General features: G+C 40.6%; 1 protein-coding gene across 3 annotated transcripts in view; it reads left to right on the top strand.

Moving 5' to 3' along the window:
• The first annotated feature begins 1,171 nt into the window (after window positions 1-1,171).
• The window catches only part of bmpr1ba (bone morphogenetic protein receptor, type IBa), a 159,667-nt gene continuing 133,782 nt past the window's right edge, over window positions 1,172-27,056 (top strand). Inside the window, exons 1-2 of one of the 3 annotated variants that reach the window (XM_015340423.2) lie at window positions 1,172-1,439; window positions 21,518-21,568. The gene's annotated coding sequence lies outside the window, so the exon portion shown is untranslated. Of the gene's footprint in view, window positions 1,440-21,353; window positions 21,373-21,517; window positions 21,569-22,559; window positions 22,650-27,056 lie in introns of those variants that run through there. The other 2 variants (XM_015340424.2, XM_015340425.2) reach the window with 2 other exon arrangements.

The raw sequence follows: 27,056 nt of genomic DNA, 5'->3' as shown, positions 1-27,056 counted from the left end.
CAGAACCAGAGCCAGGTTGGGGCTCTCCCTACCACCGCTGCAGAGCACTGGCCTGAACGTACTGTACAGAGAGCAAAGACTTCTAACCCTGGTCCTGGATCCAGAAAGATTTATTGTATATACTGCACAGTAGGTCTTCTTAAATCCATCACCTCTAAGGACTGGGAACACCTGTGCCTGTTATTGGTCCATTATGGACTCTATTGGAAATAACAGGCACAGGGTTCGTGTGTTTGTGATGAACTACTGTACAGTGCCTAACAACTCTGGGATTTATTTATTTGGACGACAAACCTCAGGAGCCAGCTGAGTGTAAATGGTTAACAGATAAAAGTTGATGAATGACCTCCACTCGTTATTTATCCCCCTTCAAACTGCTGTATGGGAAAACTCCACTTGAGGAATTTTGACTTCAACCAGGTGAATTTTTATTCTCCATCCATTCAGCCACCCATCCACTTACAGTACTAACTGCTTTATCCAACACAGATTTGCAAGGGAGCCTGAGCTTTTCTTTTTTATTCAACTGTGGTTTTAAATGAAAATAATAACAACTAGCCAATATGGAAATTCCTGAAAAATATTTTAAGGTATTTTATTGGTAATGGATATTTGTAATGAGTCTTTGAAAAAGTCATTTCTGTAACAGATGATTCACTATTTATTGGTCTAACAAAATCAAAGCGAATTAATCTGTTTAATGGTCTGGCCAGTGCAGTTTTACTGAACCCTGCAGCATCATCTCATATCGCTGTTCAACTAGTATTTTATTCTGTCTGGTTTTCCTTGGACAGATTCAGTTACTGTGCTATTTAGACAATATACTCAACAGGTAAGAAGGATGATCTTTACATAACGGATTGGCTTTTAATTTTCTATATATACATGTACAGTACAGTACAGTAATAACTCTACTCTTTAGGTGGACGACTTTGAATCACCTTCAAAGTTCCGAAGAAATACTGGAGAATTTCAGTGTGTGAGTGAAAATGTTTTCCAGCAATCCTTAAAATACCAAAGGCGAGGACAAATGTAGATCCGTAGATTGGGAACATCCATTCCACAAACGGTTACGTACAGTAGAATCCTTTGTGCCAGGCTCGTAGCAAGCAATGCCTTGCATAAAGTAGTCCAAGGGCGGCTGAATTGTGCAGTCGGTGCTGTGTAAGCTCCATACCTATCCGTGAAGCGCTGCTCCGAGCTCGGTGAGGTCACTAGTGGGTGCTGCAGACACTCGGAGAGCAAAGAAGGCAAAGACGCAGAAAGCTAGCACCGGACTGTTGACGGGGAAAGTGAAACGTTAAGAGTCCCGTACCGTAGGTTCTATCAGTATCACTATTGATTTATTTTTTGGGAAACAACAACAACAACAACAACAACAACTGCGTATTTAGGATCGAAGAGTGCAGCCCATAGTCTGAGTCGGCCTACCGGAGAAGGTAAGAATGACAGAACAGTTAAAATTCCCAGTTACTTGGAAAGGAAAACGTGCTGTGTTCCTGCGATGAAAACAGGAGGATTTTGATTCCGTGGAGCTCACTTCAACCGAACAGTGTTTTTATTACTTAACGTTGTGTTTACGTTGTTTTTTTTAACTCGTTCTCAAAAGGCGATCCAAAAGGCAGTCATGGAAATCTCATTGTACCCTTTTGATCTTACTAAATAAGTTTAGACAAAACGCATGAGAAAAAAAGCCGATAGTATACCGCACTGAGTCTTGAAAGAAAGCCAGAGGTAAGCAATACAGATATTGTCCGGTATGTGAAAACTTTAGTTTTCTGTCTCTAGGGCTTTTTTCCCAGATTTTCGTCAAGGCTTGTTTAATCTAACCATTTTAGTTTTTTCGTTGTTAGCAAAGTTTATGCATTTTCGGAGAAGGCACGATGCTCTGCCATCTGCGAATGTAGAGATGAGATTACTACAACCTGCGAGTATCTCTTAATGCCCTGCAGTGCAAATCAATAGAAACACAACTTTGTGAATGTTGAGGATAGACACACGAAACGTTTTTGGCATTGTTAGTTTGGAATTCATGGGGAATTAAGCGTCTGTTTGAATATTAAAAGCTATTTATGAAACTGCACGAAAGAAGCGCTGCTTTGGAAAGGAGGCGCAGAAACAGTTTTTTTTAGAGAATGTTAAGCATATTTACGCCTTTGAATGTGTTCCCCATGAATTGTCTACTAAATGGCCAGTTTGGCGAAAATAAAGCAAACGACATACTGTATAGGCTGTATTTTTTTTTGTTCTTTTACACTCAGTGTGACACTTCAGAATGACGTTTTTCTGTCAGAAGATTGACAAACTTTCGACTCTATGTCCTGTAATCGACCATAGGATTGCAAACGTGAGCAGTGGAGCAACATTTATCATGTGTGCATTCACTGGAACATCTTAACTTCCCCTTTGCTCAGGAGATTTCGATACACTTGTGTACACACTGAAAAAACGCATGTTCAATACACGTAGAAGAGATATCATTGACAAATGGGTATAGTTTAACAAACAAACGGGTAAACCTAATTTGTTTATAAACTTTAAGGTACCGGGCGCAAATATCGATAGCTATTAGGTATTTTATACAGCTGAAAGGACGTATCACCTTTGTACTTACATGTAAATGTGACATATTAAAACGTTTCGGTGCCTTTAAAACTTGTTTTACAAAACGACGTCTTTTAGATTTTAAAATCCTAAATACACTGCTAGAGAGTGTGTTCCACATTTCATAAGCAGGGGCAGGTCTGATGATTGTGGTGTGCAGTTAGTCTGTTTTTTTTTTTCCTTTTCGAAAGTACAGTATCTCTGGGTGAATAAATTATTCCCCGATGCTGATGAGAGCTGCCTACATTTTCTCGCACAGATAGCAAGAAAGCAGATGATTTTCCGGGGAAAAAAGGTGACCGATCTCACCCTCAATCTTGTTAAAAATTTGATTTTTCTGAAATGACATCATGCTTGAGTAGCTGCATGTTCATTTCCGTAAAGGTGTTGTAGGTCTGATTGAAAATATAAAAATGTACTTCAGTTAAGTATTTTTTTTTCGCAATTTAAGCCACCAATTCAATGGTATGTTTAGCTGTCATACTGAGAATACAGTATGCAATTATTGAATGAGGGCTTAAATAGAACTGAAATATATATTACCATAAAATATTTAGTTCCTGCCTAGTGTTATTAACATGCATTCTTCATTTAGGTGTTACCTATGGGAGATAGCAGAAGTATATTTCAGGGCAGAAGTTAATTTGTATGAATAATTTAACTGTTTGGGATCTGACTCAAGTATTCAGACTCCACAAAGGCATTGGCAGTCTAAACACTGGACTTCTTCAGAATCGCCAGTGACACATAAACCAGGGGACACAAGTGAAAACTGCAGGCAAGTGTGTCAGAAAACCTTCCAGGCCATCTTGTTGAGGATGAGATCCTCAGGTCAGTTCCCTACTAGCAGCCTGATGGACTAGGTGTCCTGTTTGTGATTTTTATGTTCCGATGTGGATCAGGTCCAAACAGCTGAAATCACGTCCAGTTTTTACAAATCATTAAGCATTATACCCACTCCAAGACATCCTAGACCTCCGGAGGACTGAGTCTTGGGTGACTGAGGAAGACATACAGTATGCATTTATTGTCCTCCTGCTTGATGTACTTACAGTACAGTATGCACATCCATTCCACAGCAGACAATGAAACAGGTATCGCTCATTGTGAGGAGGTGGCCCTGCTTGTCACAGAACAGACTCGGGGCCTGTCGTGTGGCAGATCCTGCAGCAGATGGAATTGGCGCATCATTACGGTAATTACGTCTGCAGGTGACAAATATGCCTGAGGTGATGTAGTGGATTGTTTTTAGCGCCATTGTCACAGCTTACCATCCAGATCCATCAGCAGACGGCGTCAGACTACCCTCGTTCCTGCAAACACCGAGGCGTCCTGCATATTCCGTTTGTGGGGTTTGTCCGTGTTTCCCAGGTTTAAGAGCTGGGGTGTTGAGAGGCGCACGAGAAAAGCAATTACAGTATGAGACGTCTGAAAAAGAGGGCAAAGACCCACAAGGGTGACAAGAGTGGGTCCTGCCCTGTGCTCTCCACTGAACTTTCTACAGTATACCACTGCTGGAACTGGGTCCCGTAGTGACAGAGACTCGCAGTAGGGTCTCTCATTTGTGAGGGTCATTTAAATAAGCTGCTTAAAGCGAAGGAGACTCGTACTGTTCGCTGCGCTTCAAGATTCTTATTCAGTTCCTGTTTTTTTAATTAAAGTTTCAAAACGTAGCAAGAGCTGAACACACTCCAACAGAAAGCACAAATGATATGAAAGTTATGGATCTTGGAGGAGAAGCAAGGAAAAAGTGAATGGTGACTAATCAAGAAATGTTGTAAAGTTTCTGTGTGTGACCAGGCTGGCAGCCTGCGCACAAAGTAATCAAGCTGCACCTCTCTGCGCCGATACACATTCTGCAAGTGACCGCAGCTGGGCGCAGTGCAGGGATTCTTCTTCCAACCTTGCTGAAGAGTTTGTTCAGCGGCAGTCAGACCTGCCAGTAAAAGATGTTGTGCCCGAAGGGTGAGAGTTAAGATATGAGTCGTCATTGGTTTCACAAAGCAGAGTCTGTTTACTTGTACCATCAATGTGATTTGAATGTAGAAAATTACTTGGTCTTCTCTGAAAATGTCAGTAAACTCAAATACTGTTTTTAAAAGAACAATTTCACATTTTTTAATCAGTGTAGCACAGCTCAGTGCAGAATGTAAAGTTTGTTTCACTCTTAAAATCAACCACAGCAACCTCTAAGGGGAAAGTGTTTTCTGTACTTGGCTTTTGTCCCCTCAATATTTTTCCAGAACTTACCCCTTGAAACAGACCTGTGTGGCGGACAATTCCTGCCTGCTCCAGTTTTTTTTTCTTTCATCCTGTAGTGAACTGAGGGTTTGGCTTACAGTTTACTGTATAACTTCCTTTCCTTCCCTTATTTGTTACTGATAAAAATCAAAAGGTTTCATTTCCTGGCAATTCCCTTTTCTTGTCAGCAATGTTAATTTGAGTTTTGAGTGAAAATAGGTCCTCACCACATGTCTTAACCATTTTAGGATGCAATGTACAGTACAGTGTGCAGTATATACTGTATACAGTATATATGCTGTCACTGTGAATTTTGGATTTTTTCTGTATTGCTAGGTAATTTGAGATTTTCTCATACCATTGACAATAACCCCTTATATAGCTCACTGGGAGGTAACTGATAGAGGATTTGGATTCGATAATAAGCCTTCAGTGGACAGCAGCTTACATCTGGCATTCACTTACAGGAGGTGATAACTGTTCTGCTGCAGCAGCAGAACTGGCCAGTGCTGAGTCTGACATGGTACTTGCAGGACATTGTTGTTTGAAAATCTTTCGTAAAAGGCGACTCTATAATACTGTTTAGTAAATTTAAATGGTAAGGGCTGTTCACTCCTGGTACTCTATGGAGGCAAAGTAGGAACTTAAAAAGTGTCAATGAATATACCGTAAGTTGTTTTTTAAAACGGTTTTGCAAGATGTTTGTTTTATCAAGTTTTAGTCATGCTTTCATTCACTTTATTGAAACGGAAGAAAACTGGTTAATTAATTCGGAAATGTATGACTCAATGGCAGACCGCAGAGCACACTGGAGCACGGCTCTTGTGAGCGGTCTCCCTGCGGTCAGCATGTGCCTCAGGGCCAGGGCTAGAGCCCCAAGTCATGTAAGATGAACTCTGACTATTTGCACCCTCACCTCCTCCTCCTGCATCTCAACGGACCCATCTGGCAGAGACCAGTGTACATCCAGTTGTGAGCACAGCCTTTGCAGTTGTGTGGTCAGCCACAGACCTGAATCTCTCCCCATGAAGCAGAGCAGCAAGTGTGAATGCCTGCACCTTTATTTTTGCAAAGGCTGTGCTTTCAAGAGTGTGTCTGTGCTCCCAGAATCTTTCTTTTAAGGTTTTAAAACTGTTAAATTATAATAAAAGCAATAAATGTTCTGAATCATTCTTCCTGGGAGCATTAGGGAACATATTGTAGCCTATGTGTTGCAAATCAAATTATCATGTTGCGTGTTTTCAGAGTAAATGTGCAGACTTCACAAAATTGAACACATGTGAACTAATACATTTTCCCCTCAAAATGAACATCTGCTGATACAGCAAACTGCTGTAAATCCGACTTGACACCTTCCAAACTCTCATCACAGCTGTTGGTTAACGAGAGTTTATAATTACAGCAGTATAGTCCAAACATGAAACAGATTTCTTTGGAACATTATGATTATGGAAATAATTGTTCCAGGTTAACTTTGCAGAAGAACCTCAGAAAAGGCCCGGGTGGGCGATGAGCCAAGAGAGCATCATGGGAGTCCATGCCACGCCTGTGTCCAGAGAAAAAGCAGAAGTCCAATCCCTTGTTTAAAAATGAACAAATGTAGCCAGAAAAAAAGATTCATTTGAACACAGAAGTGAACATGACCTTTTGGCTTTGGTTTCACATGTAACATAAAGAGACATAGGGAAGAGGTGCTGTCTTACTTGTATGTTGGCGAACATGAACTCGATGTAGGATACAGAACATTAAAATGTTGTTGCTTTATTGAGGGGTATACTAAGGAAAAATATTAATAACAGGACAAACAGTGAGACAAAGACGGAAGACATAAATGGAAGCTGTATTTATAACTGAAATGTGCACGGTAGTTTTTGAAAACTCTTAGTCTTTCAGTGGCCTTGATGTTTAAATGGTTAAATGATGGAGTTCAGAAAATTTTGCTTGCGGCAGTGCTGTTTCATGTGCTGGACTGGTGCTGTCCCTGACATTGCTGTCACAGTGAGTGTCTTGACGCTTTACTCTTTCAGAGCTTTATGGCAGAGCAGCATCTTATCAGAACTGATGTTGTCTGAATGATGGAGTAAGGCTCTCTGTGCAGTGGTGCCCCTACAGAGATGAGTACGGACCTGAGAATTGCCTTGATGGGTCATGTTTTCCACTATACCTTTGCTCACTGACGTGCATTTTTATAATTGGTAAGTCAAAGCAACACGTAGGAAAGCTCAACGGTATTTTGGGCAATATACAGAGAATTTGATATATTAAAGCAGTGTAAAACTGTTGCTGCTGGAAAACTAAAATGCATTAAGTTGTTCAATAAAAGCATGCATTAGTTCTGCAGATGGAATTGATTTTTTTTAAGATTGCTGGGTATATGATATTTGAAACTCTAACCTTAGCACTCCTGGTAAACTCAGAGAGGAAGCTTGGAACCTCACTCCTCGTTGCTGCCTCTCAGAACAGATAAATCATATTTTCCTCATCGGCTCATAATTTAGGATGCAGTCCATCTTAATCAGTGGCAGTCTATAACCCGGAAAAGTACTGTGTTCCATATAGCAGGGCTGTCCAGTCCTGGAGGACTTGTGTGTCCGCATATTCTCCACTTCTTCATAAAGCTACGGCACCAGAAGAACTGAGAGAAGTTGCTCAATGTGTTCAGTTACAGTAAATCAGTAATCGTCTTGTTTAGCTTGTAAAGAACTGAACTGGAGTAAAAACTCACAGACACACCTGCCTTCCAGCACCAGGATACACCACTGGATACTCCTGGCATATACTGTACAGTAGTACATCCCATGCCACTGTATTGTAAAACAAATTAATTCAGCAAAATGAGTTTGTGATTTCTGAATGAGGTGTGCATACACACTGGTGCCTTTATCTGCAAAGATCTGCCTGCAGAACCCTTTTGCATTTTAGTATTTGCCCTTTCCATAACAATCTGAGTAGCAACTCAATTCTTTTAGTCTCCATCCCATTACATTCAGAAGACATAAATGGAAACTGTATTTAGGACAACCTTCAGAACAACCTTCACTAATAATTATGATTTAAAGTGCACCTTAATCCAACCCTTGTCACTCTGTCAGTTTTTCCTGGGCCTTAGATTGGGCCCTTCCATTTATATGTTTTTATAAGAGGAAATTCACATTTTATTCTCTGACATTTTCCGTTCACACAGCATTAGGAAACCTGACAAGAGCTTCATCAGGTTACCTTTTTAATCAGTCAGTTTTTTTCCACCTAATGAATCATTCAGAATAGTTTAAAGTCTTTTTACACATGTCAAAGTATCATTTACCTTTTTATAGGACAGAAAAAAGCACCTACTGAACTAAAGGAACAAGGAATTATTTTTTCATGTAGGATTGCCACTTATGTTTTTGCGGCCCGGGTCTTTAATCAACTCAACTCATCTGTCCTGATGGGTGCGGTCAGGCCTCTTGCTTTTCTGTGTTCTGTGGTGTAATAGCCCTTAAAGTGAAGGGTAGGAGAGTTTTTAGTGGCAGCACTGCAAGATTGCACGACCTGTCTAGTCATAGGCTGAGCCAGTTGTGCTAACACAGTGACGTACTGCAAGGTCCAGAGCCTGGATCTGAAACAGCAGGATGTGGTGTATAAGGCAAAGCCTCTGTTCTTTAAAGCACCTTTACTGATCGAGTCACTAAAAGTGGAGTCTTTAACCCAGGTCCTAGAGAGAAGTATCCTAAAATAGGTTAGGCTACGCAACCTATTCCTGAAGTTTTGTAATACTTGCCCTGTAGCCCTTTAATTAATTAATTAAGCAAATAGTTTGTTCCTTCAGGAACCAAAATTGTCGTCCCAAACTTACTTACCAAAATTACTGGATTTAAAAAAAACGCCTTCTTAAATTGTTCCAGGCCTTTAGAAATTGGGGATTTATTGGTTACCCATAAATGTGCAGGACTGGGACTCAACAAGAACAGGTTGGAGACCCTGATACTAAGGAAAAAAATAATTCAAAAGTGTGTTCTGTGTGATTCCATGTTATTCTTTATCTCACAGCAGTGTCTCTCTCCTGGCGCTGAAGAGCCAACATCCAAAATCCCTGCAGCTTTTATGGGGAATTTTAAACTCCTCAATGGCTGAAGGCCTGGAAAACAGGGCAGTTTAGATCAATCACAATCACGTCCATAATTGAATTGCGCATGTCATCGAGAGCTCAGGGGATGCCAGACATCTCTGTGTATCTCCAGCACTACGAGTGAGAATCACTGGTTTAGATTTTACTTTTTTGCTGTGACAAGCTGTAAATCCTACCTCCACTGATGCTTGTTAAATGATTTGAGAAAATCTGTGAGTAAGGCAGGAAGACATGTATATCAGTGACAGATCCAGACTGTTATGTAGCAATCTAGTGGGGAGCCTCATGTGTGGATCTTACATTCTCATCCCTTGTGTATTTACACCAGTAACAACTAACAACATAACTTATACTGATTAAAAATCAATGACCAGTCAATGAATTATTTTTGGCAGTGAAGTTCTGGTAATGCACATTCTTTTAACATGTTTGGTCTACTGTATATAAAGCAGATTCAGCAGAAACTGCATTGTCTCAAATATCCAGAACAGGTGGGATCTAAATGTATGCACAATAGCACATACTATAAGCTATGAAGTCACACATGTACTGTTTAATGGTTAAATCAAATAAAGCTGTGGCATTCCTTTACATACAGTATATATTTATCAGAAGCATTTTTATCACCTACAGTCTGGCTTTGTGATGTCTTGTTCTCCCTGTTAAAAGTCTTTAACCTGTGCCTACTGTAGGTAGCTCTTTTCATCTTTGTAGAACAGAAAAAAGGTCTGTGTCTGCGTAAAACTGGAAGATGTTCACTTTTGAAAAGAAGGTTCAGCAGGTTCTTCAGCCTATAGAGTAGCCAGTTAACCAGGGCAAAACAGGAGTGTAAACTTGTCTGGAGCTGTAAGCCTGTGGCGAATCCTCCAATTGGAGAGAACAGTCTGAACTGTGTGAGCTTTCATTTGGAGAGCGGTGTGTTAATGCCCCGCCGAGCTGAGTGAAAGTCCTGTTGCCTGCAGGCACTGCTTTGCTGCTCCCAACACCCTGTTAAAATCTACAAAGGCTGCCTTTCAGAGTTTCAGCCCCAACAATGATGGGCTGTTTCACTTGTGTGTGTTTTGTCTTAGCCCCTGTAGAAATTTAATTTATTTGTAGTTAGTGTGTTTTTTGTGCCTCTGGGTTTCAAAGTATGTCACCTCATTCTGCTTAGAATCAGTTTCTTAAACAAAATTATGGAAGCTCTTGTGCTAGCATAACCTTCTATAAATTTTCTATTTAGCAATATGTTTTAGAACAGTGTAAATGATTAGTTGTTGGGGGCACTCACATACAGTAACTGGTAGAGTTTAGCTAAAGTAAACCTTTCCTCCTGTTGTCTTTACTTATGCTTCAGGCAATAATGAGTTTTAAGCAGGAACTGAGCCAAAGCAAGAATCAAGTCAAAACAAAGGACAGTGTTTGACATAAACTTTGTTCAAGGTTCATTGTCCCTTTCCCTCCTGATCATTCAAAAGGATGTGCGGTGTCTTGGATTTCTTCAATATCTTACTCCTATAATTAACACTGATTTAACTAAGACGTGTTCAAACTGTTTTGGTTGTTATTTGTCTCAAAACTTTGATTTGTTTCTGATTACAAAATCTCTAACTTAGATGTGAATTGGATCTGAATGCTTAATTGTACTGGGGCAGTGTGAGCTCTCTCTGGTCAGTGTTGTCAGTGGTTAGTGGTTAGGACAGCTGTTTCCCCAATTTTGCTATAACCTGTTTCACATACAGTAAGACTAAGATCTGTCTCAGCTGGGGGATTTTCCTAAAACTCAATTACCATCAGGAAAACTGAGTTAAAAATCAAGACGCTACATCTCAGGAAATTAGTCTGTTTCTGGCTTTGACCTGAACTAATAATAGTAGTTCTGACTTGGATTACTACTCTAAATAAATTTATTAACCATGGTTTCAGGGACTCATTAAGTTGCCCCTGGTTGCCTAGAGAGTTTCAGGGATCTGCTTGAGACCTTGACAGTTAGTGCCCTTGAGTTTTGTGAGCAGCATGGACCCCATGGAACAGCAGGTGGTGTTTGTGCTGTAGGGAACATTTGTGTTTGCTTTGGGTTAGAAGGAAATTTCCTGCTTGAGATTTTCGTGGATCCACAGTTCTGAGTCTAATGCATACTACTGTATATTTCAAACCTGAATTAAGGCAGAGAAGAATTGTGTTTTGAGTAGTAAGCTTTATTAGGGAAACGTGCCTGGCTGAGGAGACTGACAATCTGTCTGTAAGGAGGTCAGACCTCTCTTTTAATCTGGGATGAACCAGAGAGTTGCAGCTAGGGTGAAAAGGGGTGGGGGGAGGGAAATGAGTTTGCAAGATGTGTAACATTTATACATAATGTAGGAAGGCGGAAGTGGCCAAGACTAGGTTTTGACCTGCTCACAGACATCTGTTTAAAAGCCTGTTACTTAGCATTCCTTCAGTTTTGCACTATTGCCCATTATTGAGAGTATTGCTCTTAAATGGTCTTCAAAGACACAGCCTTCTTCCACCCAGCTACAGTACAGTACATCGTCTCCCGTAGCTCTGGTGAAGCCTGCAGTGTTTTAGAGATGTGTTTACAGTTTGAGGGCAGCAGCAGATTCAGATGCACCTTGACCCTCTTTGAATTAAACCAGAATGGTCTGCAGTCAATCTAGAGTCCCAAAGAATGATGCAGTGCCATACCTTTGTGCCTTTAACAGGAGATTAGGCTGTAATTCACTGTGATCTAAATACAGTCTTTCCATTGCATGCTTCGTTTGGAAATGGAATAGACTTGGATGTAGATTTCATGTGTTTGTGTGACCAGACAGCATGGTCATAAAACAGTGAAGACCGGAATCGGTTAAGCAAAGTATTCACTGTAGGGCAGGGGACTGAAGTTACAGATACCAGCAGGTTGGCTGTTGCTGTTTACTGCTGCTCACAGCTAAGTGGATATCCTTGTATTGCAAAAGCTGAAAGGATAAACATGTGACTTGTGCAAGATGGATTAGTTGGGAAGGTGTTTGTGATTTTGTTTGTCTCACTTAAACGTTTCCATTCTTTTTCAGCCCACTTGTCCCGAAAATAGCAAATTCTACAGTGTTTAAACAAATTAGAAGTCGTTTATTTGTAGCTGGAAGAAACAAGCAGTTTGCACTAGAGCAAATATAAACTTTGAACACCCTCCAGTGGGGCCTCTGCTTCTCTGCTACTACCCTAACTTAGGAAAGTGAGAAGAAGCACAAAAGACTTCAGGCCCCTGGTGTTCCACAGTATTTACTCTGAATAAAATAGCCATTGTACATGTGTCAGTGTTTGCAAAGATGTGTACACTGTGAGTCAGCACCATTAATCCTTCTGTGCTTTTTGTCATGGCTTTATTCTACTGTCATAGTTTTGATGGGCTTTTTAAATGGGTGTTTTGGGAACTGAGCAAAGATAAGGTGAGTAAAGAGATACAGTTAGTTAATTTCTGTTTTATTCATATTATTTCAACAATGTATCATTCAGTCACTTCTCCTTACTCATTAACCGAGTCTGCCTTTTGCAAGTAAGGATGATGGCTCTAGAAAGGTGTTTCACTCATGTTTACAAGGTCAATAATGAACCACGAATGATAGGAGCTGAACAACTTGGTTACATCTGCTTCTTCTCTAATGTCAGCTTACAGTAATTTAGCAATTAAGCATCAGTTGGATTGATTAATAAAGCCATTGTTCACCAGCCTGAGCATATCCTGCATGTCCATTTGATTGTTTCCTCATGTGTCTCCTTTCTGGCCTGCATATTTATCCTCAGAGAAAGCAAAGGAGGAGGAAGAACCAGCTGCGGTGGTGGGGCTTCTACATACAACCGCTATTTTCTTGCATTGCCCCTGCGGTCCTTAAGTTTTCCCAAATGTCAGCTTCGGAACCTTCTCCCTTTCAACCCTTGAAGATTGTAGAAATTATCCCACTGCCTTAAGGTTCCTCACTTTACCCCAAGGACACGTCTACCAGACATAATTACATAGGGACCACTTCTTCGGTATTAGGTGAACCTTTAACCTGCGCTTCCTCTCTGATAATTACAGGAAATGAAAGTAGCCAATGAAAAAACAGGTCCTCCACGCTCGTTAATGAAAACAGTAGTGCGACTGTTACTGGGGCTTGTTTGGAAAGCGGTGTAGGTACTGTAGGTTATATAGTGGCACAAGCACGTTATAGCTGCCTGTTGGATTCTAGAGCTCTAGTCCTGCAGATGGCTGTGCTGTCTGACAGGTTTTCAGTGGAAAATTAACGGCACAACAGATCTACAGTATCAATATTTAAGTAACAAGGAAAATATGTTAAAATATTTTTTAAATGGCTTTGGATAAAACATTTCTTATAAAGTAGTCTAAATGTTTTTTGCAATTTAAGCCTTGTAACTGTTTTTTACCAGTTAAGAGTTAAGATAAGGCGTCCTGGTATTCCACACGTGCAGTTGGGGACACATGGACCCCCATGTTTTCAGGCACTGGCTGATCCCAGGAGACTGAGCTCACACAGGATAAGAGCCACATTTTCATTTGAGTACAGCAACAAATGTCTCTGAACTGGTGCAGAGCAAACTTCAAAGATAGGGTGCAAAATATCCCTCTCTTGTGCAACTGTCCGCTTCAGAACAGTGTGAAAATGTATGTGAGGTTGAGTGTTTCTGACCTGGCACTAGGCTGTGTGGGACTATTGTGTCAATATTTGCCTGTTTTTTTACTAAGGCCCTTTTAAACAAGGGTTAAGTTTGTGAAGCAACTGCTTTAATTTAAGTTTAATAAGATTTAGGTAATTCTAAATAGCAATGTTTGTATGTATAGAAACTGGAGAAAAAAGATCATGATATGATGCAGTAAACCCTGGCCTATAGACCTGCTTATATTTTTGACTGTGGCTCTTAAAACATTTTGATATGGCAGTACATGCCAGGTTTCAGTGTGTTTTTTCTTTCTAATGAACTGAGTTTGAAAAACACTGAAATGCAGGCCTGAATGGGTGTTCTGCTTTTATTAGTAGTTCTGTTTTGCAGTTTCAGTCTGAGACAACAAGCCAGTTACTGCACCAGAGACTGTGAAATGTGTGCTCAGTCCCCATGGGGTCATAGGGGCTCTTTGTTTTTGTTTTTTTGTGACTACCTCCCCTTCCTTTAAACGGTAGTTTCCTGTAGTCACAGAGTCTTCACTAGAACTAGTGAAAATCATTCATTGCCCTCTGGAGTTCAGAGTGACATTTTATTAAATACAGTAACTTCAGACATTAATTGAACACCAGGCAAGGTAAGCAGCTGAGTGTGTTATGGGCCAAGAATGTAACATTTAATATTAACATTTATATTAACATTTGTAAATTTGATCGCAAAAGCATGTAGTCCTACATGACAGAAGCAACATTTCCCAGAAGGCAAGTGGTTGGACTATGGCTAATTAGCTAAAACCTTGGGTTTTGGATTTAACAGGATGTGACAAACACATTTCTGGATCTGTGCTGATTGTTTATCATGTAAAATGACCACTTTTGAGGAGGTGAGTGTGGAGATGTAGACGTCACTGTGTCTGCTATGTGTTCAAGTTGTGTGAATGGGGTGTGTGTAAGACAAGGTGACTGTGAGAGTGGGATGTGCGTATGGAAATGTAGAAGGCACTGTGTGTATGGAGATGTGAAAAGTCTTGTGTCTGGTATGTGTGAGTGGGTGTGTGTGTCAATAGGCCATGTGTTCACTGTGTATAATGTCAAAGAAGAAAAGACATAAGGGACTGCTTTGCATCAAAGTCTAAAAAAAAACCCAAGGAAAATCCTTCTATTTTATGGGGTTCTTATTTTACCAAAGAAGAGAGAGGCATTGATAGAATTTTTTTAAGGATCTCACCTCGAACTCAAGCCCAGAGCAAGGTCTGTACTCTCTATACAGTACTTTCCAAAATAATGCAAGATGTTTAAGGACACATCCTTCTAATTGGAAATGGCTTCTGGTTGGCCAGTGTAGTAAACGGTTTTGTACAGTATGTGTGGACTTTCTCTGGGTGCACCAGTTTCCTCCCAAAGTCCAGAGACATTCTGGTTTGGGTGCAGTGTGCTGGCATCCTATCTGGGGTGTAGACTGACCCTGCCAGGGTTGTAGACCTACTCTGCCCTGGGTTCCAGTCTGGCCTTGCGCTAGGGTAGTTCAGCCTTGTCCTTGGGTGTAGTGAGTTATATGAGTTAGTGTGACTCTTACTAGGAATAACTGACTTTTTGAAGGATGAGTGAATGTTTGGTAAACCCAAATATACAAGGCGGTAAGGAAAACAAATGTAAAAACTTGTTTACATATTTTTTACCAAATGTAAAACAAATTTTAACACACCTAAAAAATTATCACTTGCATACAAGTTTGAAAAATAAACTGCAGGATAAGCAATTTAAAATAAGCTCAGTTCATCAACTGACTGCACTGTGCTCCAACCCAGTAACAGGAACTGAAGGATGGTGTCAGTCTGGAGTTGGGTAGCTCCACACTCTCCTCCTCTCTTGCCTCAGTGCTGCTGTGCGTCCGTCCCTCCCCTCTGTCAGACAGCAGTCGGGGCAGCTGGCCCCCTGTCCAGCAACAAATTACAGGTCCTGGGAGAGGATATGCAGGGCTGTGTCTTCATTGAATCCAGGATGCAGGGTCGTGATTTACAGATGCGGCAGCACAGAATTGTCCTCTTTCAGATCCTTTTACTGAATATGTGTGCAATGTGACTTTCAAGTTATGTGAGGCAGTATAGTATGTAAATTTGTCCTGCTTCAGGCAGACGTGTGAGTGCTACTGTTGAATCCTGAGGCTGATCTGGGTTGCTTGACGTGAAATCAGTTCCTCCTGCATGCTGCAGTGGAGAGGTCAGAGCAATGCAGGTTTTGCTTGGAGAAACCTATCGGTTTAAGTTGATAGGATCCACAGTTGTCTTAAAGAGGAACATGAAAGCTATTTCTTTCAGTTGGTGAAAACACTCCATGTCTATTTTTATTATCAGGGTTTAATATGAGGTTTGAAACTGGTAAATAATAGCAGGGTGTTGAAGGCAAGTTGTCCGGTATTATATGGGGTTTTCATCAAGGAGGAGAAAGTGAAACCAGGGGATTAGGATGAACACATTTTTCTTTATATCTACATTATTTACAGTAACTTATAAAAGATAAAGTGTGTAATAGTACTAAGGTGTTAGGTTTGAAACTGGGTGAGGTTTTAATTTTTTTAATTAAAATTAAATGGAAATGATGAAATTCATTTGGCATTCAAACTGTATATTTCGTGTCATAATTTAATTTGATATAAGATTTGCATTTTTATATAGTAAAGTACTGAGTATCCATGTGTCTTTTCTCTTCTTGTCTGTTGGAAGTCTGTGTGTTTTTCAGCAAACGAATGGCTGGGGTTTCACAGATCAGACCTGTGACTGTGAAAGTTGTGATAGCTCTTCATAAATATTTACAGCCTAAGCCACAGGCAGTTTCGCTAGCACTGGAAGAAGGGAGAAAAGAGAGGAAGTGAAGCGGATTTCTTTCTTTGCTGAGATCCACATGCCAGGAGTGCCGTGAACGCTGTAGGGAGTGGTACTCTGTTTCTCTCTCTCTCTCGAGAAACTAGGCTTTACTGCTATGCACCACAATCTGATCAAAATGAACATTTTTAGTGGGCTTACAGTATTTTGACATTTGTTTTCACTAGCTCTTCCACGAGTCAAAGTACAGTGCAGGACCTATGTTGCGATCCATCCTGCCTGCACCTCTAATTCAAAATTTCTAGCTGGTAGTAGATTCGATTGTCCCTTCATGATCTAATTTACCCCACAGTCAGGCTCTGCTGGTCCTCTTTTGCAGCTCCTGCATCTTCTACTCCTTCTCTCCTTAGAATCAACCAACCTGCTTATTACAATAAGGATTTCTTTGATACTGATACTACCAGAGTAGGCGCAGAATTCCAGGAGGATTAGTCAGTGGACACTGATTAAAAACATGTTCCTTGTATGGCAGCACCATATAAGCCAGTGAAAATTGCAAAGCGTTGCTTCCTTATGTAACAAATTTTCAACTGCAAAGCTGTCAGTAATCCTCTCAAATCTGATCACTGGTCCCACTTTGTTCATCTGGGAGTTTCATAACTTTGGGGGAAAAGGAAGATTTTTAACTCTACTAGTAGAATTCTTTTTATGGAAACACAGAGTGAAAGCTTTTTAATTCTTTCATAGTAAGTTTAGTAGAAGCATAGTATATGGTCATTGAACCTGGTCCACTACCACTGCACTTTAAACTTTAAGAGCTGCAGGGTTTTGTACAAATCGTCGCTGATAAAGCAAAAATACCTTAATACAGGTTTGCCTGATATTTTGTAATGTCATGCTTCTATATGTGCAAATGTATTCCAAATAATGTAGTGTGAGTAAATTGTTATTGTTTTTATACTGTGTAAGACCCTACTGTACAGGTATGTACATCTCCTTACACCTGAAATGAATTAAGCTGGGATAGAGTGGATGTTGTTTTTCAAGAGCAGTTGAGCACTTTCTTCACCTGTCTCATTTATTCTTATACCTTTCAAAACAACAAGTTTTTATGTCCAGTCTTAGGCACGCACAGCTCAGCAGACTGTAATTCCCAAGTGCCTTTGCTGGACTGCATTAAGTTTGAATATGTCCATAATGTCACGTCAGCCTGTGGTGAAATGTGAACAGTGCCTCAGCCTCGGGCTGCTTTGTGTTCTGCAGTGAGCTCGCCTGGAGAGTGTGCTGCTGTTGTGGTATGGACACCATGTGTTGAATTTGTTACACAAAGAGCCTCTGGAGCTGCTAGACAAGAGCTGAACTCCAGGAAATGGTGTGGCATTGAGGTATGAATAATAGTTCAGTGCTTAAAAAAGAAAAAAAGGCATCTGATAACAGCCCTCTGGCCATTGATTATAGAAAGAGTAAAAAATGGCAAGCTAGTCTGCAAGTGACAGCTTTGATGCCGTCTCCTTTGTGTGCTACAGAGCTCTTCGGCACAGTCTTTCATTGTCCAGTTGCAAATGCAGTCACCAGATGAGAATGCTGGAGTTTTATTTTCTTGTTTTTATGTACTGTAGGTTTGAACGCCTCACTTTGCATTTGGAATAGTCATGTGTAAGAGGAGATGGGCCAGAGAAGAGGCTGGAAAATAGGGTGTCCTGGTACAAAATGTGGAAGGATTTGAAATTCCCTTCCTTTCTCCCCCTGAGGTGGGAGACAATTCTGTTTTAAATGTCAGTATTTGGTGATCTGTAGAGCAAGGCAGTTGCAAAGGCCTTTGAAGTTGTGGATCCAGAAAAAAAAGCATCAAAGGCCCATCTGCACTCCCTAGGTCAGCTGGGAATGTTGGGGTTCTTCTGACATTGGAGGAGCAGGGGGAGGGCTGCAACTGCAGTTGTCTCTGAAGGGAGATGTCTGTGCTGATGGGTTTTGCTGTGACTGGCCTTGAAATCTGAAAATATGTTACTTTGCCATGATTTTCAGAAAACACCAAAGGGAAAATGAAGCTGGTCACTGTTCTTCAGTCCCATTTTATTAATAACAACTAGTTCAAATTCACTCCTGTCACCTGATCTGTATGCAGTACAAATAGGGCAGTTTTGTCTTTGCTGTCTTTCAGTTTTAATTATTTAGGGCAGACTGAGTCACCTTCAGACTACAATGTTATATTGTGTGAACTCGTTGTATGTTGAATCAGAATCGGGCATGGCAGTTGCTGTAGCTCTGATTCCTTACAGCTCCGGGTTTTGATTTCAGACTGGGTGCATACAGTATAGTGTACTGCACTTGCTTTCATTTCTTTCATGTTAGTGTGGAGTGTGCTGTTTTTAGCTCTTTAAAAAACACTATGCCATTAGCATGGAATAGACAGTGAAGACTCAGATGAGATTATTGAAACACCCTTGTGAGAATATCTGAGAATATCTGCAATAAGGCATTAAAAGGGTGACAATTGGTATTTTTTTCAATTCTCATTTGTTGAGTGTTTATTGCCTCAGTGTTTACTGTATATACAATATATCGAAATTGGACTTTTACAATATTCAGTGGTTGGTCATTGTTGAAATATTTCTGGGGTATGTAGGGTGGGATACTATTGTTTTTCCCAGATTTAGAAATGGGATAATATTATAAACTATCTGCTGGGATTTTACACTAAATATTTTTAGCTCTTCCGTTTCTTTAAGAGCAGGTTAGTGATTTTTATACAGTACATGCTATACATCAATATTTGCTCTTTTGTGTCATGACGTGCTGTCAAAACCTTTGTAACACTTGAAGGTTCTTGTGAATACAGTTTAGAAACAGCAGTTTGCCAAGCCGGAAGGGTATTATATAATTATACAGTAGTGGCACTCACATGTTACAATAGAAAATAAAAAAGTAGTAGAGAGACAGAATAATAAGCCCCCAGCAAACCTTTTGATGGCTAATTGTCCAAACTTTCCTTTTCTGACTCAGTGCAAAGAAAACATGAAAAGGGACTAAGCAGGGAATAAACTTCTCCTACTTGGATCTGATGGGTTTTCCAGGTGCACAGAGCAGCCCACCTTTGTCCATAAACAGTGCGCTGGATATGGGCAGACTGAGAGCTGTCACATGTGCAGGTTAGGTCATCCCTCCTTGTATATTAATCATTTGTTTTTGAAAGCTGATGTAGCACCTTAGAAATGAAGGGTTTTTCCTTCCGGTATGTTCATTTCTTTATTTGTAGTATTCTTGAAGATATCCTTGGATAAATCAAAGTTGGTATAGGGGTTCGGCCCATCTGATGGTGTGGTACAGCTTCTCTTATTCAACCAGGTTAATCAAGATCACGACTGCTGTTTTGAGCGGCTCATGTGCTTTGTGTCCGACCATGTGTTAGATGAAACGACATTTAAAAGATAATTGTGAAATATTAATCATGCACTCTTCATTTTGGCCTTTGTTGAGCTGCAAGGTAGAGTGAATAATTACTAGGAGCCTTCTGGACTGGTGGCAGTGTTTGTTTGCCGGTACCTGATCTCTGCCTTCTGGGCTCTCTTTTGTCACCGCTCGCCAGTTGTTGACATTTGTTTTCAGGTAACAAAACGTTATCACAGAGTGAAGTCAATCATCCCCGATTTCTGCAAATAAAAGTGATGCCCAGATTCTGCACAATGGCAGCTTTATAGGAACGGAAGCCTGCAAGAAACACTCCAAGAATAAAGGCAGTTGTCCCTCCCTCCCTTTAGCAGAGGTCCTGTAGCAGAGGGAAAGTGGTTTTATTATTTTGCATGGTATTGTTGCCTGAAGCACTGAAATGACATACGCCTTGGACCCCTTTAGCCAGCTGATGTGAATCTTGGTACAGTACACAGTACCTTTGCCTTATCCTTTATCAACATTATTAATGTGTCTACATGAAAACGTTGTGGGTGCCCTTTTCTTTTCTCTTACCATTTTAAATTCCCTTGGTGTGTGGCGCATGAAATCCCAACATTAAATGTGTTTAGCAGGGCTGGAGTGGCTCTGGTAACCCTGGCCTCTGTTCGCTAACTAAAAGTTTGTTCTGGTAATGACTGTAGTACAGGCATTAGGGGGGATAAGCAGAGAGTGGAAACAAAGAGCAAAATGAACAGGAGCCAGAACCTATAAGTGTGTTTCCAGTTGCTTAGTTCTCTCCCTTTTTAAAATACATACAGTAGGGGGGTTTTTGGAACTGTTGTGTGGTTATGATTGCAGGAGCAGTACAAGTTTTAACTCTGCACCCTTGATCCTTGATATGTTCAGGTCTGCTGAGTTGACAGTGAGCGTAGAGGAATCATCAGTGATCAGAGCAGAGTGTGGCATTTTTTACCACTTCAATGCAAATTTTTCTCTCCTCCCTCTCTAATTTCACTGAAATGTATGTTTATTGGGTGCCATTTGTTTTCCAGATAATTTGACCACTGTTAATTTCTAGTAATTTGTTTAATGATCTTAACTCTCTCTTCGTTGCAAATTATTTCAAGATGTTGGCTTCATGCGCCTTTTCCCAGAAGGTCTTTAAATTGTTGAAAGATGGAGAAGCCTGGCTTCCTGTTATTAGAAGAACCCTATGCCTGTGGTACCGGAATTCAGCCAGGCAGCAGTGCTCTTCAGAAGCAGATGGTCTTGATGAACGCAGATGACAGAAAGCTGTAATTTCTCCATTAGAAAACGTACACGCTACACATTGCTTTGTTGGATAAAAAGGCACCCATTAATTTCAAGGGAATTAATTACATTATAAAATGTCAATTTGAAAGAAGATTGAAGTAGCTAAGTCTACCGTCTCCCCAGGGAATGGATACCACTCTCAGAGCAATTCAGTCTTTAGTGTTTCATCATCAAACCCCGAGTCAAAGAACAGAAGAATGAAAAATGAATTTTTTTTTGCAATTCCTGTAGTCTGTGTTGGTGCAGATGTGCAACCGGAAAGCGATTAGGTGCTGTGGTAAGTGATACCTTCTGGTTATAATAAGCGGATACGATTCACACTAAAGCCATTTGTAACAAATTAGTTGTGTATATTGTTTCATACATATCTTAAGGACTCAAATGAACTTCCTCAATTTTCCTGATTTTTATCTGTCTTTCAGGAAAAGAGGCTGGCAGAGATGAAGGGAAGACACACTGCTCTCATCTGTATGGTAAGAATGAATTTAAAAGGAATAAACTGTGATGGGCCTGGTATTTTCTTTCTGTTGTTTCAGTACAATTTCTTGTTCATTTTGTTTTGCATAGTCTTTGTAGCACAGTATCCTGTTTGTAGCATGATGGCCAGGCCTATTTCTGTGTTGTAAATGAAGTCGCAAAGGTACTAATGATTTTGAATGTCAGGGATTTTTCATTGAATCCGATGGGATTGTTCAGCCTATTCCGGAACATCGTGCTTTTGAACACATCTGTGTCTTCCAGTTTCGACCTAAAGTTGAAACTCTTTGCAAGGCAATAATATCCTTTTTGTACAATGGTGACCGAAACCCAGTGCAGTATTCAGAGTGAGTTTTTTTTCTAGTGTGTTAGTTGTAACAGTACTTTGTTTGGTTTCAGTCTTCATTTTTAACTATTATGTCCAAGCGGTTTGACAGGTTTTTTTAATCTCTTGCCCATATCGTTATGCTGAAGACTTGCCTGATCACTCGGATAATTGTTTTGGCCTGAATAATACACTTTTTCGGCTTCTTTTTTTTAAACACAAAGCTTTGCAAATTGTGGAGCTTTGCCTTCAGGTGATCTCGCGAAAAATCAGTAAAGTTGCCTGGTATTTTGAGTCAGGTGAAACATACAGTAGGTTATTTTCTTAATATATATTTTTACATGCCCTGGGAAAAGAATAGAATCACAGAATGTTTGCACCTGTGTTCTGGAATTGCTCTGCTGAGGTTCTGGGCAGTTCCATTCTGGAACAGAGCGCATACCCTACTGTAATGCAACTACAGTAGGAAGCATTTTTCCCTGGAGGACAGCCTGAGAGTGCTTTGTAAGCTTTTGTCTTTGAAAAGACAATCCATTAAATCGTAGACAAGTTGTTGCTGTGATGCTTCAGACGTCATCACAAAGAGGTGGGACAGTGTCAGTATAGTTTATTTTGATGGTTCCACTTCAGGGTGAAATTTTCTTTCTGGTGTGTGGAGTCTGCTGGACAGTCCTCGGTGGATGTATTCCAGCAAGATCTCCTGTTGGAAGACGGTCAGAACTTCTGTGAGGATGCATTCTGAAACACACCAGGTAGCGGGCGAAACCCAGAAATATTCAGATGCCCGTCCTGTTGTTCTGGAATGTTTGTGCAGAATCTGCAGGAGAGTCACTCACAGGAGTGGGAGTGCAGTACTGTACAGTAGTACAGTACATATTGCCAAGGAAAAAGCACATCAGTTAAAAAGATGTATTTTTCCTATGACATTGCAAGTATGCATTTCTTTTGTGATGTTTGTCATTGGCTCTGTTCTTTGTAGTCGTTTTGCCTTGATAACCTTTTTGCTATACTGTACATTTGTCTTCTTTGGGGCGATTGGTTATTCTCATTCGCAGGGAGACAGCTGGAATCTAGTAGCAGAGAAAACGGCAGAATAATGTGCAATTCATTGATCATGGCTTGATGTATATTAAACTACATTAGGTTCAAATAAAATTATACCTCAGCCAAGAGTTATCGCTCGTTGTTGCCCTGTGTGTCTGGAGTGATATCACACAGAACTACTGAATGTATTTAAAATGTGAGTCATGACTTTAGAGCGAGATTTAATCTAATTGCATGCAGATAGAGAGACAGATGATAGGAAAATGTAGTTTCCTCTTAGGAAGCCAACTGCTCTGCTAATAATAATGATGTCATTTTAAAGCCTGATTCAGGTGCTGGAACCCAGGCTGTAAATCACTAATGAGTGGATAATGGCGCTGCCACTTCACGTGATACCACATTCATAGTTTTTGGACATTTTCTGAGAGCCTTCTTTTTTATCTTCAATGTGACGATCCGCTATCTTCTCCGTTCTGAAACGTGCAGTTTTGTTTGAAAAAAGCACCTGGTGGGTAGGAAATGGGAGGACTTGTGGTATCATAGAGGGGCTCTCTATCAGGACTTACTGCAGATGTGCTACACTGTGTACTCTGTGTCATTATTACAGGTTTGAATTGAATTGAATTGAAGTTGGATTTGTGAGCCAGGTTTCCCGAACACACAGATTCTGGCTTACAGTGAATGAAGCCTAGTACTGACTTCTGTTGTAGATACAGTATGTAGACACAGATATACACTGTAGCTAGTACATGTTGTTAAATATATTGTTACTACAAATACTGTACATAAGATACAGTACAAATAGTATTAGTACTTTATGAATGTTTATGAAATTGTATTTAATCTTATAGTGACACCATCAATTATTATGAATATGTTTTCTTCTGAGGATTGAAAGAAACATTTTTGGCGCATTACTCATTCAATTTTCTTGCTTCATTCATGGACAGTCTAACAAACCAATTTTCTATTCACTGCTTTCTGAGCAGACGAAAATGGGACCAAAATTACGCTTGGAACACCTGGCCTCCTTCATATTACGAGATGCCTGATTCTAGATCCTTTTGAATACCAGTTAATTATGTAACTAATTAGAGCAGGGTTAGCCCGTTTGGCTCAGTTTCTTTGCAATTAAAAATTTACATTTTTTATATTAATAATGAAAAAAAACCTTTGTTCAATCTCCCCTTTTTCTCGTATATGAAATATTTTGTTCAGAATGTTAGGTCTGATATACTGTCATATGCACTTACACAGATTGCTGGCTTTTTATATGGTTTTGTAGAACACATGCTTGATGCAGATTGAATATCGAGTCTCATTAGAGCACAGAAATCTGCCTGCATACTAAATGGATTAGAACAACTTGTTTGGCAGAAGGCAGATAACCACCCAGACAGGGAGCGGATTGGAAGCCTCACACTGATGCTTATTTTGAAACCTAAATAAGAAATGTTACTTAATTTAATCTGCGGCTCATCATGTCTTTCTCCAACGAGCTGGAAAAGTAGTCTGTTTTTGTCCTTCCTTCAACCACGAGCTTCTGCAGATGATCCAAGGTAGCGGATTTAATTTGTCTTTGAACGTTCGCAGCCATTTCGCCCCTGTTGTTACTCAAGGGTAATTGACCCAAGGAGTTCGTCCAGCTGTTTCTTGAAAGAAAGCAGGATATTGGTTTTGACAACATGGCTGGGCAGCTTGTTTGCTTGTCATCCTCAGGCCAGCTTTATGCATCATGTTGCACACTGTATCGTGTCAATAAGAATCTTACCTTATTTTGTAATCGTTGTTCTTTTGCTAATGTTTGCAGCAGGAGTAAAGCAGGAGTCCCCATTTTACCCATGTGAAAGGTGCAGAAACACTTACTCATAGGAGATAAGTGAGCTTCAGAATGTGATCATCCTTTGGCCAGAAGATAAATCAGGACTTGATCTACACTGAGTTATAGCTTTTACAATAAGCAAGTCTTTACCAAAGTCCGCAGTTGAATGGCAGAAAACCTGGAAATATAAATACAGGAACTTCAAGGGTAAATATGGAAACAGAATGTCCAAAGGAAACCTTAAAGTGGAGACTCCTTTGTGTTTATATAGCTTTTGCACGAAAACTACAGTAGCACAAGGCTGGGCCTTGTTGGCACCTGAGGGCTTTCAAGCCAAACCGTAGGAAAGGCGTTGGTGGACCAGGGGAGACCATTTGAACTAAAGGCCCTAACCTCACTCGGCCGTTTTCTGCGAGAGTGTGGGTGTCCAGGCTAGTGCGGTCGACTAAATTTTGCTCTTTCCAAATTTCCCTCCAATCAATGGGATTGATTCCCATTGTTTCCATGGCTTTTGCAATCTCCAGAGGTTGCGGAGATACCAGCTGTGTTTGTGTGGAGGGTGGCGCAGTGACCAAGGCAGATCACTGTGCCTAACCATGCGGAGGTTTACTGGAGGTATGCAGTACTACACACTGCCGCACTTTCATTTCTTTCAAACCTGATCGGAAATGCAATTGAAAACCACACGAGGATCCCCATAAAGAAACAACCCCATCACCTTATTCCTGGTTTAGGATCACTTTCAGGCAGAGCAGCAGTCCTTGGTCAGATCTAGAAATGTTTTCTGAACCACGTTTTGTTTTTTTGACTAATGATAAATATCTAAGCTGGGGAAGAAATAGAGTTATTAGGTTTTATGTCAAAGCACTTTCCTTTGGGTAGTAAAATCGATGCTTAGGAGCACTTTGTTAAAAAAGGAACACTCTCTCTCATCCTAGCGTTAATCCCGCATCAGCAGGGTCTGCTCGTCGGCACGCCCCTCTCCATTTGGTGGTTTGAACCAAATCTTTGAGCTGATGTTGCCATTAAATGCGACCGAGAATACTCCAACCGGCACATCGCTCCGCCTGCTGTCGGAGGGGGGAGGAGAACAAAGGAATGTAGCCAATTCATAGAGGAGGATTATTAGGAGGCATGGGAAATTTGGGGTAGGGTAGTTACAAGAGTAGTTACACCCCTGCTCTTTTTGAGAAACACCCTGGGATTTTTAATGACCACAGAGAGTCAGGACCTTGGTTTTACGTCTCATCCGAAAGACAGCGCTTGTTTACAGTCTGGTGTCCCCGTCACTATACTGGGGAATTAGGACCCACATGGACCGCAGGGCTTAGCTTTAGTGGGTTGCTGATTGTAAGTTGCAGGGTGACATGGCTGTTGGCATTAAAAAAGGAACACCAATGTGAGAAATTGAGAAATCTTCCATTAATGGTTTTTTTTTTACAATGCAGGTCATAGGCAAAGTTTATTTCAGGGATTTCACGGAATCTGACGAAAGCATGACCATAAAATCCCAGGCGGTAAAAATGCAGAGAGTAAATATTGTTTTGCAATCAGACAATTGAAATTTTTGCAGCTTTTTACAGGTCCCAAATTGTGGGATTTGGAAAGCATTCACTGAAATGCAGGCTCTTACTGATATGCACTACGTATTCTCTTGTTACTAAATCATAGCAGCTGCTTATCCAGCACATGTGACCTTGAAATCCACTCTCAGTGGTCTCCCACCGCTGTGCTGTCCCATGCCAGTCGCTTTTCATCATTCCTACAAATTACATGTTACTGAGCCAAAGGATGTGCAGATTGCCAATTGTTAATTTAACTGCCTTGGCACATTCAGTTCACCTGATGAAGTCATTCACTTCGCTGTTGAGGGTCAGGCGAACAGCAGTAACTCCTTCAACTGGAACCCAGTCACCTTTCCAGATCCGCTCTGTGGATGGCCGTTGCTTCGGATGGTTTGTGACGATGACGTAGACGCATAGGACCTCATACAAAAGTAAGGGACATGACAAAGTTGTTTCATGTTGTGAAAAACAGTTAAGACAAACTGGAGTTTAAGATTTGGGTTTTATTTCTCTGCCTTGGGACGTTAAAACTGAAACTTCTGGCCTCCCCATCGCGACCCTGTAGCTGTGTAGCCATCGGCTGTTTGTCTTGGCTTCTATTAAGCATTACGGACTCGCCTCCCAGATTTTCACACGCAAATAGGAAATGGGATTCATTTTAATGTTGTCATAATTAAGCACTGCTAATTTTAAAGCCCGTCTTTTTGGGTCCAGGCGTTGTTTCACAG

The sequence above is a fragment of the Lepisosteus oculatus genome, chromosome 3 (assembly GCF_040954835.1).
Source record: "Lepisosteus oculatus isolate fLepOcu1 chromosome 3, fLepOcu1.hap2, whole genome shotgun sequence".
Classification (NCBI taxonomy): Eukaryota; Metazoa; Chordata; class Actinopteri; order Semionotiformes; family Lepisosteidae; genus Lepisosteus; species Lepisosteus oculatus.
Note: the sequence above shows the minus strand (reverse complement) of the source record. Positions and strands in the feature narration are given on the sequence as shown.